Source organism: Oryzias latipes, chromosome 22 (assembly GCF_002234675.1).
Source record: "Oryzias latipes chromosome 22, ASM223467v1".
Classification (NCBI taxonomy): domain Eukaryota; kingdom Metazoa; phylum Chordata; class Actinopteri; order Beloniformes; family Adrianichthyidae; genus Oryzias; species Oryzias latipes.
The window spans coordinates 18,422,181-18,434,170 of NC_019880.2; the positions used below are offsets into that span (position 1 = coordinate 18,422,181).

Sequence of the window (11,990 nt, forward strand, 5' to 3'; positions counted from 1 at the left end):
CTCATAAATAACATGAAGACTTCACAAAGCAAGTCTTACAATTAACAGCCTACACGAACACCCGTTTGATCGATCAGCAGTGAAACAAACAAAAAAAATCAAACGAAAATTACAACAGAAATTCAAATGAACACTTATTTGGAAAAAGTAAGGTGAAATATGTTCTGCAATATTGGCATGTAGTGCAATTCATCCTCATAAATAATTTAGTTAACAGAACGAAATAATGTACAAAACTGATATTCTCGTCAGTGTGTCTGTCTGGCGGAGCAGATATCAGTGCGGGCGTGCGGACGGACGGACAGACGTACTAATTGTCCACTAGGGAAAGTTGTTTTCATAGTAAAACATTTCTTCATAAGCTACAGAATTATGATATTCATGCATATGCCTTTAGTTTGTTTTATTTTTGATAAAACAATGTATGGCGTATGTCTCAACCATTCAGAAAGCAACAAGAAATTACATTTGCGCGGAACAATTTCCCATTTCCACGTCGATTATTACAGACATCTGTAGCTTGTCAGATGTAATTAAATGGAGGGAAATAAATGCCCCATCACAATGCGTAATGACGCACAATGGCTGATCTTGCGCTCTAAGAAGATGTGGCAAATGGAAGAATTCAGAGTGAACGCATCTGTAGACAGCAAGAAGACTTGTTGGCAAACGAGGACGAGTGGCTTATGAGCCGGTTCCCACTTCCTCGAGCCGTCCTGTTGGACCTCTGCGGGCTTTTGGGCCCGGCGTTACAGAGGAGCACTCGGAGGAACCACGCGTGTCACCCGGTGCATCTGGCCCTCCGGTCCCCCCCGGCGCATGCATCTGGCGCTCCGGTGTCCCCCCCCCCCCCCGCTGTAGCCTCACAACCTCGAATGGTTGTGAGGCTACAGCATTTACGGCGTCTGCCGCTCACGTGCCTTTTTGGCATTAGTAATGCCCACACTGTGCCCTCCAAACAACACTTTTCTCCTCTTTTCCACCTCGCCAACGATAACTTCTACTTCACATTGAGTGAAGTTACGTTTTTTTGATTTCCTCTCGGTGTTTGCCACGACGCTGAAGTTGGCTTCCGATTCACAGCTTCCGATTCGCGAAGGCACAAAATAAACATTCCGCTGCATTTTTCGCATTAAGATCACCCAAAACCGGGTCCTGTTCAAAAACCGCAGGACCTGGACTGCTCAAACCTGGATTAAATTATACATTAGATACTAAAGAACACATTAAATATAGTTTCTGATTTGTGAAACCTTCCTCTGATTTGTGAAAATCTGAAATAGATTGATGTTTATCGCATTTTACGCACTGAGTCCACCTTAGACCAGGTCCTGTTCAAAAACCGCAGGACCTGGACTGCTCAAACCTGGATTAAATAATAATTTAGATAGTAAAGAACACGTTAAACCCAGTTTCTGATTTGTGAAACCTTCCTCTGATTTGTGAAAATGTGAAATAGGTTGATTTTTTATCCCATTTTACGCACTGAGTCCACCTTAGACCAGGTCCTGTTCAAAAACCGCAGGACCTGGACTGCTCAAACCTGGATTAAATTATACATTAGATACTAAAGAACACATTAAATATAGTTTCTGATTTGTGAAACCTTCCTCTGATTTGTGAAAATCTGAAATAGATTGATGTTTATCGCATTTTACGCACTGAGTCCACCTTAGACCAGGTCCTGTTCAAAAACCGCAGGACCTGGACTGCTCAAACCTGGATTAAATAATAATTTAGATAGTAAAGAACACGTTAAACCCAGTTTCTGATTTGTGAAACCTTCCTCTGATTTGTGAAAATGTGAAATAGGTTGATTTTTTATCCCATTTTACGCACTGAGTCCACCTTAGACCAGGTCCTGTTCAAAAACCGCAGGACCTGGACTGCTCAAACCTGGATTAAATTATACATTAGATACTAAAGAACACATTAAATATAGTTTCTGATTTGTGAAACCTTCCTCTGATTTGTGAAAATCTGAAATAGATTGATGTTTATCGCATTTTACGCACTGAGTCCACCTTAGACCAGGTCCTGTTCAAAAACCGCAGGACCTGGACTGCTCAAACCTGGATTAAATAATAATTTAGATAGTAAAGAACACGTTAAACCCAGTTTCTGATTTGTGAAACCTTCCTCTGATTTGTGAAAATGTGAAATAGGTTGATTTTTTATCCCATTTTACACACTTAGTCCACTTCAGACCAGGTCCTGTTCAAAAACCGCAGGACCTGGACTGCTCAAACCTGGATTAAATTATAATTAAGATGGTAAAGAACACTTACACACAGTTTCTGATTTGTGAAACCTTCCTCTGATTTGTGAAAATCTGAAATAGATTGATTTTTATCGCATTTTACGCACTGAGTCCACCTTAGACCAGGTCCTGTTCCAAAACCGCAGGACCTGGACTGCTCAAACCTGGATTAAATTATGCATTAGATACTAAAGAATACATTAAATATAGTTTTTGATTTGTGAAACCTTCCTCTGATTTGTGAAAATCTGAAATAGATTGATTTTTACAGCATTTTACGCCCAGAGTCCACCTTAGACTAGGTCCTGTTTGAAAACCGCTGGACCTGGACTGCTCAAACCTGGATTAAATTATAATTAAAATAGTAAAGAACACAATAAACACAGTTTCTGATTTGTGAAACCTTCCTCTGATTTGTGAAAATGTCAAATAGGTTGATTTTTATCCCATTTTACGCACTGAGTCCACTTCAGACCGGGTCCTGTTCAAAAACCGCTGGACCTGGACTGCTCAAACCTGGATTAAATTATAATTAAGATAGTAAAGAACACATTAAACACTGTTTCTGATTCGTGAAACCTTCCTCTGATTTGTGAAAATGTGAAATAGGTTGATTTTTATAGCATTTTACGCACTGAGTCTCAAAATCTCAACATACAAAAGAAACTGGGAAACAGATGTCAGATTGGACAAATAGTTATGGTCATGGTTAGCATGTACCACTGACTTAAGTTTTGTTTTTCTGTTCAATATTTCTTGGTTTGTTTTCTGATTTACTTTAAAGTCCCTGTTATGGTGTTTTCCTTAAAGTTGTCCTTCCCTTGTCCCCATTATCCTTAAATTGCATAAAATTCGATGAAATGATACTTTTTCCCACAGTGGTGTTTGAACAGGACCCGGTCTGAAGTGGACTTAGTGCGTAAAATGTGATTAAAAATCAACTTATTTCACATTTTCACAAATCAGAGGAAGGTTTCACAAATCAGAAACAGCATTTATTGTGTTCTTTAGTATCTAAATTATTATTTAATCCAGGTTTGAGCAGTCCAGGTCCTGCGGTTTTGGACAGGACCTAGTCTAAGGTGGACTCAGTGCGTAAAATGCGATAAACATCAATCTATTTTAGATTTTTTACAAATCAGAGGAAGGTTTCACAAATCAGAAACTGGGTTTATTGTGTTCTTTACTATCTTAATTATAATTTAATCCAGGTTTGAGCAGTCCAGGTCCTGCGGTTTTTGAACAGGACCTGGTCTAAGGTGGACTCTGGGCGTAAAATGCGATAAAAATCAATCTATTTCACATTTTCACAAATCAGAGAAAGGTTTCACAAATCAGAAACTGTATTTAATGTGTTCTTTAGTATCTAATGCATAATTTAATCCAGGTTTGAGCAGTCCAGGTCCAGCGGTTTTTGAACAGGACCCGGTCTGAAGTGGACTCAGTGCGTAAAATGGGATAAAAATCAACCTATTTGACATTTTCACAAATCAGAGGAAGGTTTCACAAATCAAAAACTATATTTAATGTATTCTTTAGTATCTAATGCATAATTTAATCCAGGTTTGAGCAGTCCAGGTCCTGCGGTTTTTGAACAGGACCTGGTCTAAGGTGGACTCAGTGCGTAAAATGGGATAAAAATCAACCTATTTCACATTTTCACAAATCAGAGGAAGGTTTCACAAATCAGAAACTATATTTAATGTGTTCTTTAGTATCTAATGTATAATTTAATCCAGGTTTGAGCAGTCCAGGTCCTGCGGTTTTTGAACAGGACCTGGTCTAAGGTGGACTCAGTGCGTAAAATGGGATAAAAATCAACCTATTTCACATTTTCACAAATCAGAGGAAGGTTTCACAAATCAGAAACTGGGTTTAACGTGTTCTTTACTATCTAAATTATTATTTAATCCAGGTTTGAGCAGTCCAGGTCCTGCGGTTTTTGAACAGGACCTGGTCTAAGGTGGACTCAGTGCGTAAAATGCGATAAAAATCAATCTATTTCAGATTTTCACAAATCAGAGGAAGGTTTCACAAATCAGAAACTATATTTAATGTGTTCTTTAGTATCTAATGTATAATTTAATCCAGGTTTGAGCAGTCCAGGTCCTGCGGTTTTTGAACAGGACCTGGTCTAAGGTGGACTCAGTGCGTAAAATGGGATAAAAAATCAACCTATTTCACATTTTCACAAATCAGAGGAAGGTTTCACAAATCAGAAACTGTGTTTAAGTGTTCTTTACTATCTTAATTATAATTTAATCCAGGTTTGAGCAGTCCAGGTCCTGCGGTTTTTGAACAGGACCTGGTCTGAAGTGGACTAAGTGTGTAAAATGGGATAAAAATCAACCTATTTCAGATTTTCACAAATCAGAGGAAGGTTTCACAAATCAGAAACTATATTTAATGTGTTCTTTAGTATCTAATGTATAATTTATCCAGGTTTGAGCAGTCCAGGTCCAGCGGTTTTTGAACAGGACCCGGTTTTGGGTGATCTTAATGCGAAAAATGCAGCGGAATGTTTATTTTGTGCCTTCGCGAATCGGAAGCTGTGAATCGGAAGCCAACTTCAGCGTCGTGTGTTTGCCATGGTTCCGCAATCAATGAATATTCATTTGTGGGCGTTTCACAGACTATTTATGGACAAATATGGGCGTGTCATGAAGCCGCAAAAAACTGCGCTGCATTTAGAATCGGTTGTGATTTATTAAGGGAAAGATGCGCAGGATGTGCGTGCGCACGGTTTTCTAAATCCAAATATTTCTTTGCGTACGCACGTCCTATGTTTCATCCGTACGCCATTTCTGACGCAAATCCTACGCAAAGTTTTATAAATGAGGCCCCCAGTCCTCCCTTTACCCTGGCCAGTTGGTATTTGAAATCTTTTTTTTCTTTGTTGGAAAAACAAGGTAATACTTTTTTTTTTATTTGTTTTAGAAAAACCCTGCAAAGTAGTGCAAAGTATATGTGAAAAACGAATGTATGAGTCCTGCAATACATTCAAGAAAGAAAACCAACTTGAAGGTGTAGCACTTGTGTCAAACTTAACCAGCAAAAGCTACACAAAGTTACTAGGTTCTATTTACGAAGAGAAGAAAAAACAACAATGTGTTTAAATAACAGAGGGCAGGTTTATTACATTACCTTTCACAACACAAAATAGAAAAACAACATAAACAATAATTTGTTCCTAAAACTGAATTCTTTTACAAAATAAATCAGCTTTATAAAAAAATAGTATAAAATAAATTGTCCTTTGTCTCGTTTGTGCACTCAATTTGTTCTCTACCCGGGTAGGATAAATTAATGTGTATGGGAATGTTCCTTATCTCTTGTCCTGTCAGATTGGGTTCAATCCTGTTGATGGGAATCAGTAACAGCTGGCCACACTGTACGTCAATCTTCAACAGGATACTCTCGTTCTACGCCTGGCTCGCCATCCACTTCCAACGAAGAATTGTAGTCCGAGCTACAATTGAGGGTCATCAAAAACAATTCTGCACATAGTACAGAATAAATCAGACACATTATAATCTATATTTCAAGTGAGATCTCATCTTCCAATAGACTCAATATCTTTTCCCTGTAATTTGGAAATTGTTTTTATGGTTTTCTTTTTTTAGTAGTTCACCAAAACCAATTTACGAACAGAAAATTCAGTAATCCTTTTAACAAGTATTTACTATTAGTAAAAGGAATTTCCCTTTCCACAAATCTGAAAAAAATAACTGTATGAATAAAGTTTTAACAAATAAAATTATTATAACCATGGTATAATACAATTCTTTTTAAACAATTAATACTTCAACCACCTTTTCAATTAACTTTTCAAAAGTACATATTCACGCATATGTATACCAGAAAGAGATCAAATAAAGTAAACATTTATAACACAGTTAATACACAACTTAACATTTTCTACATACTCCGAATTGTTTTGTTCCCCTTTTTAACAAAATTTAATTTAAAACATAACCGTCAACTCCACATACAACTCTTTCCTACTCACCGGAGTTTCCAAGAATTCTTATACACGACACGCGTTCACAACGTAGCCGCTCTGAAAATGTTCTTTCGGCACACAACGTAACCGATCTCAAAAAACAAAAAGTAGCTTATTTTAACTCTTTAAATTATTTTTCTGCTTCCGTCTATAACACTGCCGATCTTTCTCTGCTGGTCACGCAGCTCCTTCTCTGCCTCGTGCTTGCAAGAAAAAAAAACACGCAGACACAAGATGGCACCCTCCACAGAGCCCTGCATGGTATGCCTGGAGGGCCAAACCATCTCTACCGCAAATGAAAAATTAACCCTTTAATTGCCAGTAGGAAAATTAAATGCTTTTTCTAAGTGGGTTACAAAGGGAAAAAGAGTTGCAAGAAAAGAGGATCCTCTTGATGATAAATGCAAGGATCAGTGTGACTATGGGAGAAACAAAAACCCAGGATAACTCTTGACCAAAACTTACCAGGAGAAACACAAGTACAGTATGTTTTAGGCCGTTTTAAGGTAGCAGTCCAGCTTGTCAAAGAAAAACTCTTAGACAAATGACTCACTGTGTTTTTCGTGTTTTGAACTTGTTCTTGTAGCGTTTTTCTTATAATGGAAAACATATAAAAAAAACGTAAGATTAAAACGGCAATTCTGAATATTTCTTTATTTAAATTGTGGCAAATTAGAATTTCGTTTAAAAAGATCGTATTTGTTGCATAGAAAATGCAATAGGCGGGGCAATCTCCGTGCTTTGTTCCATTCTGATGCATCCACCTATAGATGACTAGATCCATGTACGCCTTCATTTTTCTCATCAGACCTGGCATCTGGCTCAAAACTGGATTGCTCCTGAACTAATCACCAATTTTGTCGCACTGGTAATATTTGGTTGGCAGTGTGAGGGGCAGTAAGCTAGCAGGAGAGCGTCCATACAGATGGACAATGGAAAAATGAAGAAAGGCTCACTCCATGCCAACGTACCGCCTCCAACTCAGAGGCAAAATTCCAATGAATTCCTGCAGCCCTGCAGAAATTATTGTCCTAAAAAACAACACAGGATATGGGATTTTGCCTAAAAAGGGCATATTCATAATCAAAAGCCCACTGAGAACACTTTTACAAAAGATCAAAAGATGATCAGAGTGGAACTTAAAATACAGTGAAGGAAAATACAAATACATTTTCTTTTTAAGATAATACAGCTGTTTTTTCATGAGCAGAGAATGAACATTTCACTTAGGCATTTAGGTGCATTAGACTCTGTTATTCCATTAATGAAACTAAGTACTGAAGTAATGGGTCGAGAGAGAACTCTGCCAGCAAACATTTCCTCCATACAGTCCATAATTAAAGCAAACGATAACACAATTACAAACCATTGAGCAGGAATTCTGGGTATTCCACATCAGCAAACACAACTGCCTCTGTGTATATTATTCATGTATTTTGACATAACATGTTTGTTTTACATTGATTATGTCACTTACTAGCACCTGAACTGATTAGACATCAACATGATGAAAGTCATGAACCATTTAATTTTACAAATGGCTGAAGCTTAGATCCAAACCCCAAAGGAGATTATAGTTTCATTACCTAGTTAATGGCAGTGTATACACAGCATGTTGTTGCTTTGAATCTGATCTTTCCACCTGCTGCACTGTCGCTTCTCGCCCACACAAAGAAAAACTTTATTGCAGAAGCTTTTACTTCAATACCAAAACATAAAAACGGTCGTCTTTGTTTTTGTTGTCTTTAATTCTTTTGCTGAGTCCTTGAATTTCCCTCTTTGCCTCTGCACAAACACAATAAACTTTCAGCCTGCCTAACTTCATTTCCTTTTTCCTGTGAATTGGGAGCTGCCACCATCAAAGCTCGAGTTGGGAAATAATCCAGACAGACAGCAGCGAGATGTGTGCGATACACCCAGCACTGAGCTCTTAAATCACTACCTTTTATGATGAACGCTGGCAGGATGCAAATTCAAAGCTGTAAACAAATCCATCCTTGTGCTGCCTACTGTCTCTGAACAGACACGTTTAAAGTTAAATGGGATTGCAGCTCCCTCCAGTGAGAGGTCATGTGAAAATAATTATATTAACACTGACTTACACTGTAAGCATCACAGACCTTAGCCTCTGCATCCCTTAAACTACAGTATGATGAATAGATATTTTAAATTCAGCATTTGTCATTTAACTCATGGAGCTTTAAAAAAAAAGAATAACAATTTTTAAACTGACAACTTTGCAAGATATCAAATTATAAAAATGTCTACTATTAAATAATTCATTACATTTTTATAACTTCAAAAGGGTTCAGGTAAAAGTGAGTTTGATGCTTTTGTTTTTGCATTTGCTCCTTTCTTTGTCTGGCAGTCATGAAAAATTCTGGGCTTGCCTGGGATTCAAAGCCCAGTTTGGGAAGGAGCTAAACTAGTACCTCGCATGAAAAGAAACTGGGTTTAGTAATTTTATTATTGTTTTTTTTTACTCTGTATTAAGGGAAAGGCACACAATAGTAAATACTACCTAGAAGGAGCTGCATTTCCAGAAGAAAATCCAGGATTGAATGCTGTATTACTGAATGAAAGCTGCATTTGCTGAAGAAATGGCTGAAATGTTAAAAATTTGAAGATGTTGCTAAAGTGGCTAAAAGTGCTAGCATTGTGATCAGCATACTATAATGACTTAGAAAAAAACGTTGCTTGAAAAATTGTAGAAGGAGTTCAGCGCAAGGTTTCCCCATGTATTTCAATGGAGCAAAAAGTCTTGCAAATCCTGGAATATCTTGAAAAGTTCAAGGATTTAAAAAACAAAATGTCATAGCTGGAATAAGCTGAATGAAAGCCTAATTTGCAGAAGAAATGGCAGTAGCGCAGAAAATGTGAAAATGTTGCTAAAATGGCTAAAAGTGTTAGAATTTTCAAAACGTAGCTTAAGATGCTAAATATGCTAACTATGCTAGTTATGTTAATGTGTTAAAAGCGCTAGCATTGCGATCAGCATCATCAACGCAATCGGAAAAACACATTGCTTAAAAGTATCACAATGGTATGAGCTACATGTGAAAAGTTGAGAGAAAATCCACTTTTCTTTTAAAATGGCGGCTTTTCTAGTGATTTTATCTCCATAGCAACCAGTTTATGTTTGGGTCGCCTAGGGATAATAAACAAATCAACATCAGTTTCAGATGAATCTGAAAAAAATAACTTTTGGACATCCTTAGCAACGGAGGTTGTTTGTTAACCACGACCACATTCCTCATATGTCCATATCCCATGTATTTCAATATGTTCAGTTCCAGCCACGTATGCAGTTAAACGCAATATTCACCTCGGGTTTGTCATAAAATGGCCGCAAACCGTAGGTGGTGTTGCCATCCCAAAACGTATGTTGTCGTCAAAAGCCTTTGAGCATTTCAATGTGTCCCTAGCTAAAAGTATGTTGAAGTTATAATGGTTGAAAGAAACAAAGGTTTTCAAGGATTCTCCATGTATTCAAATGGAGCAAAAATCCTGGAATATCCTGGAATATCTTGAAGGGTCAAGGATTAGAAGGACCAAAAGTCATAGCTGAAAGGAATAAACTGAAAGAGCTGAACACTGTAATAGTAGAATGGTTAAAATAGGTGAAAAATTGAAGAAGTTTAAAATTGCTTCACATTTTGGCACAAAATGGTCGCCAAACTGTAAGTGATGTTGCCATCCCATAATGATATCAAAACTCATGTTATAGTCCAAAGCAGGGGTCGGGAACCTTTTTGGCCGTGAGAGCCATAAACGCCACATATTTTTAAATGTAATTTCGAAAGAGCCATACAATATTGAAGTGTCCCTTTCCAACACTGAGGCACGGTGAGTTAACCTCTTTTAAGGTTCTTGATTCCGGTTACTGCAGGCCGTAACCAACGCCGTACAATTAATTCAGCAACTCCTCAATCTCTCCACCGAGACGAGAGCGCTTCTCCCAACTTTTTATTCGCTCCCTGCGCAGCAGCCCTCCCATTTCCCTTATTCGGCCCATGGCTCAACCCCTTTGGTCATAACTACCTAACAACAGGCTGAGTGACAGAACTGAGAGCCAATCAGCATCTCTGCTTGATGCGTTCAATGAACTCCAGAATTTAGAACGCGACCCAACAACAGCCAACCCATCCAATTCAGTCCGCAAAAACATGTTTAAAACTAAATATACAAGTGAATGTGTGCATTTTATGTAATTTCAACACTTTTAAAGTACAATAAGTCTGTGGATTCTTTTTTAATAACGTTGCTCTGCTGTTGCTAATAAATGATGAGGATTTCTTACCATTATTACGACTTCTGGTGCTGCATGGTTTTGCTGATGGTCTAGTCTGGTTGATACGTGGTTAGTTTAAGCTTCATGCAGACGTTGAGACTTTAAACGTGATCGTAGGTTGGTCTGAATGTTCTGTAGATGTGAGAAAGACTGCTCACATATGCGGAGTCCGAGAAGGACTGGTGTAATTAAAAAAAAAAGTATAATTAAAGATTTGTCTTCGAGCCACATGTGACCATCAAAAGAGCTATAAATGGTTCGTGAGCCATAGGTTCCCGACCCCTGGTCCAAAGCCTTGTAAGCATTAAAATGTTTGAATGGTGTTTCTGGCTAAAAGTATGTTGAAGTTATAATGGTTGAAAGAAACAAAGGTTTTAAAGGTGTGCCCATTCAACCATTCATCCTCCATTTTTCTTTCTTTTTTTATTCCGTTTTGTCCCTTTCGGGGTCACTGGGCTGCCGGAGCCTATCCCGGCCACTTGTGGGCGAAGGCAGGGGAAAGGTTGCCAGTCTGGCGAAGGGTAGAATGTCCGCAATCACACACCCATTCACTCTCACACTCACACCTATGGACAATTTAGAGTTGCCAATTAACCTATGAAGCGCGTTTTTGGACGGTGGGAGGAAGCCGGAGATCCCGGAGAAAATCCACGCATGCACGGGGAGAACATGCAAACTCCACCAGGGGTTGACATAGCCCAGAAATTTGCACTGGCCCACAGGGCCAGTAGTTTTTGAAACTTACTGGCCCTGCCTGAAAGTTACTGGCCCGACACCGCGCATAGCGGGACCCGCCGCTCCGCAGGTGCTTGCAACTTTAGGGGGGTCCGGGGGCATGCCCCCCCGGAAACTTTTAATATGGTGCAATTTGGTGCATTCTGGTGACATCACTTATTTCTACACTTTTCAATGACTGAAAATAGACCATATTAAACTTAAATCTGCTCTAGTCTGTTTCAGATGTTTTGAAGAGAGCACTGCAGTGTAGTAGGTAACACTAGTTCAGAAGTTTTCATGGTGCTTCTAACGGCAAATATCGCAATAAATCATAAACCTTAAATGTGTTAAAACAATCTAATGGCAGCTTGAACCATTTAACGAATCAAATAAATCCTTTAATGCATTTGACCAATCGGATGGACGCCTTCACATTGTTGACCAATCAGATGGAGCCCTGTTATGTTAGATGTTTGTAACCTATGTCAACGTGGGTCATTTGGAGTATAATTTTTAAACTGGGAATGGTTATTTGGTTATTTTGCTGTTTGTTTATATACCGCAAATTATATCGTTATCGCAATTTTAATCTCTGATATCGCATATCGCGAGTTTTCCTCATATTGTGCAGGTCTAACTGAGATCATTCAGCTAACTAGAAATACTTACTGCTTACAGTGTTGTAAAGAAAAACAAAATTAAGTAGTTTAACATTCTAC

At 38.3% G+C, this 11,990-nt stretch overlaps 1 long non-coding RNA gene across 1 annotated transcript; it reads right to left on the bottom strand.

The window, feature by feature from the left end:
• Positions 1-5,371: 5,371 nt before the first annotated feature.
• On the bottom strand, positions 5,372-8,849 carry LOC110017580. The gene is made up of 2 exons (XR_002293010.2): positions 6,270-8,849; positions 5,372-5,757 (listed from the first exon to the last, which is right to left on the bottom strand). It is a non-coding gene; the product is annotated as an uncharacterized LOC110017580 (long non-coding RNA).
• Between the last annotated feature and the right edge of the window lie 3,141 nt (positions 8,850-11,990).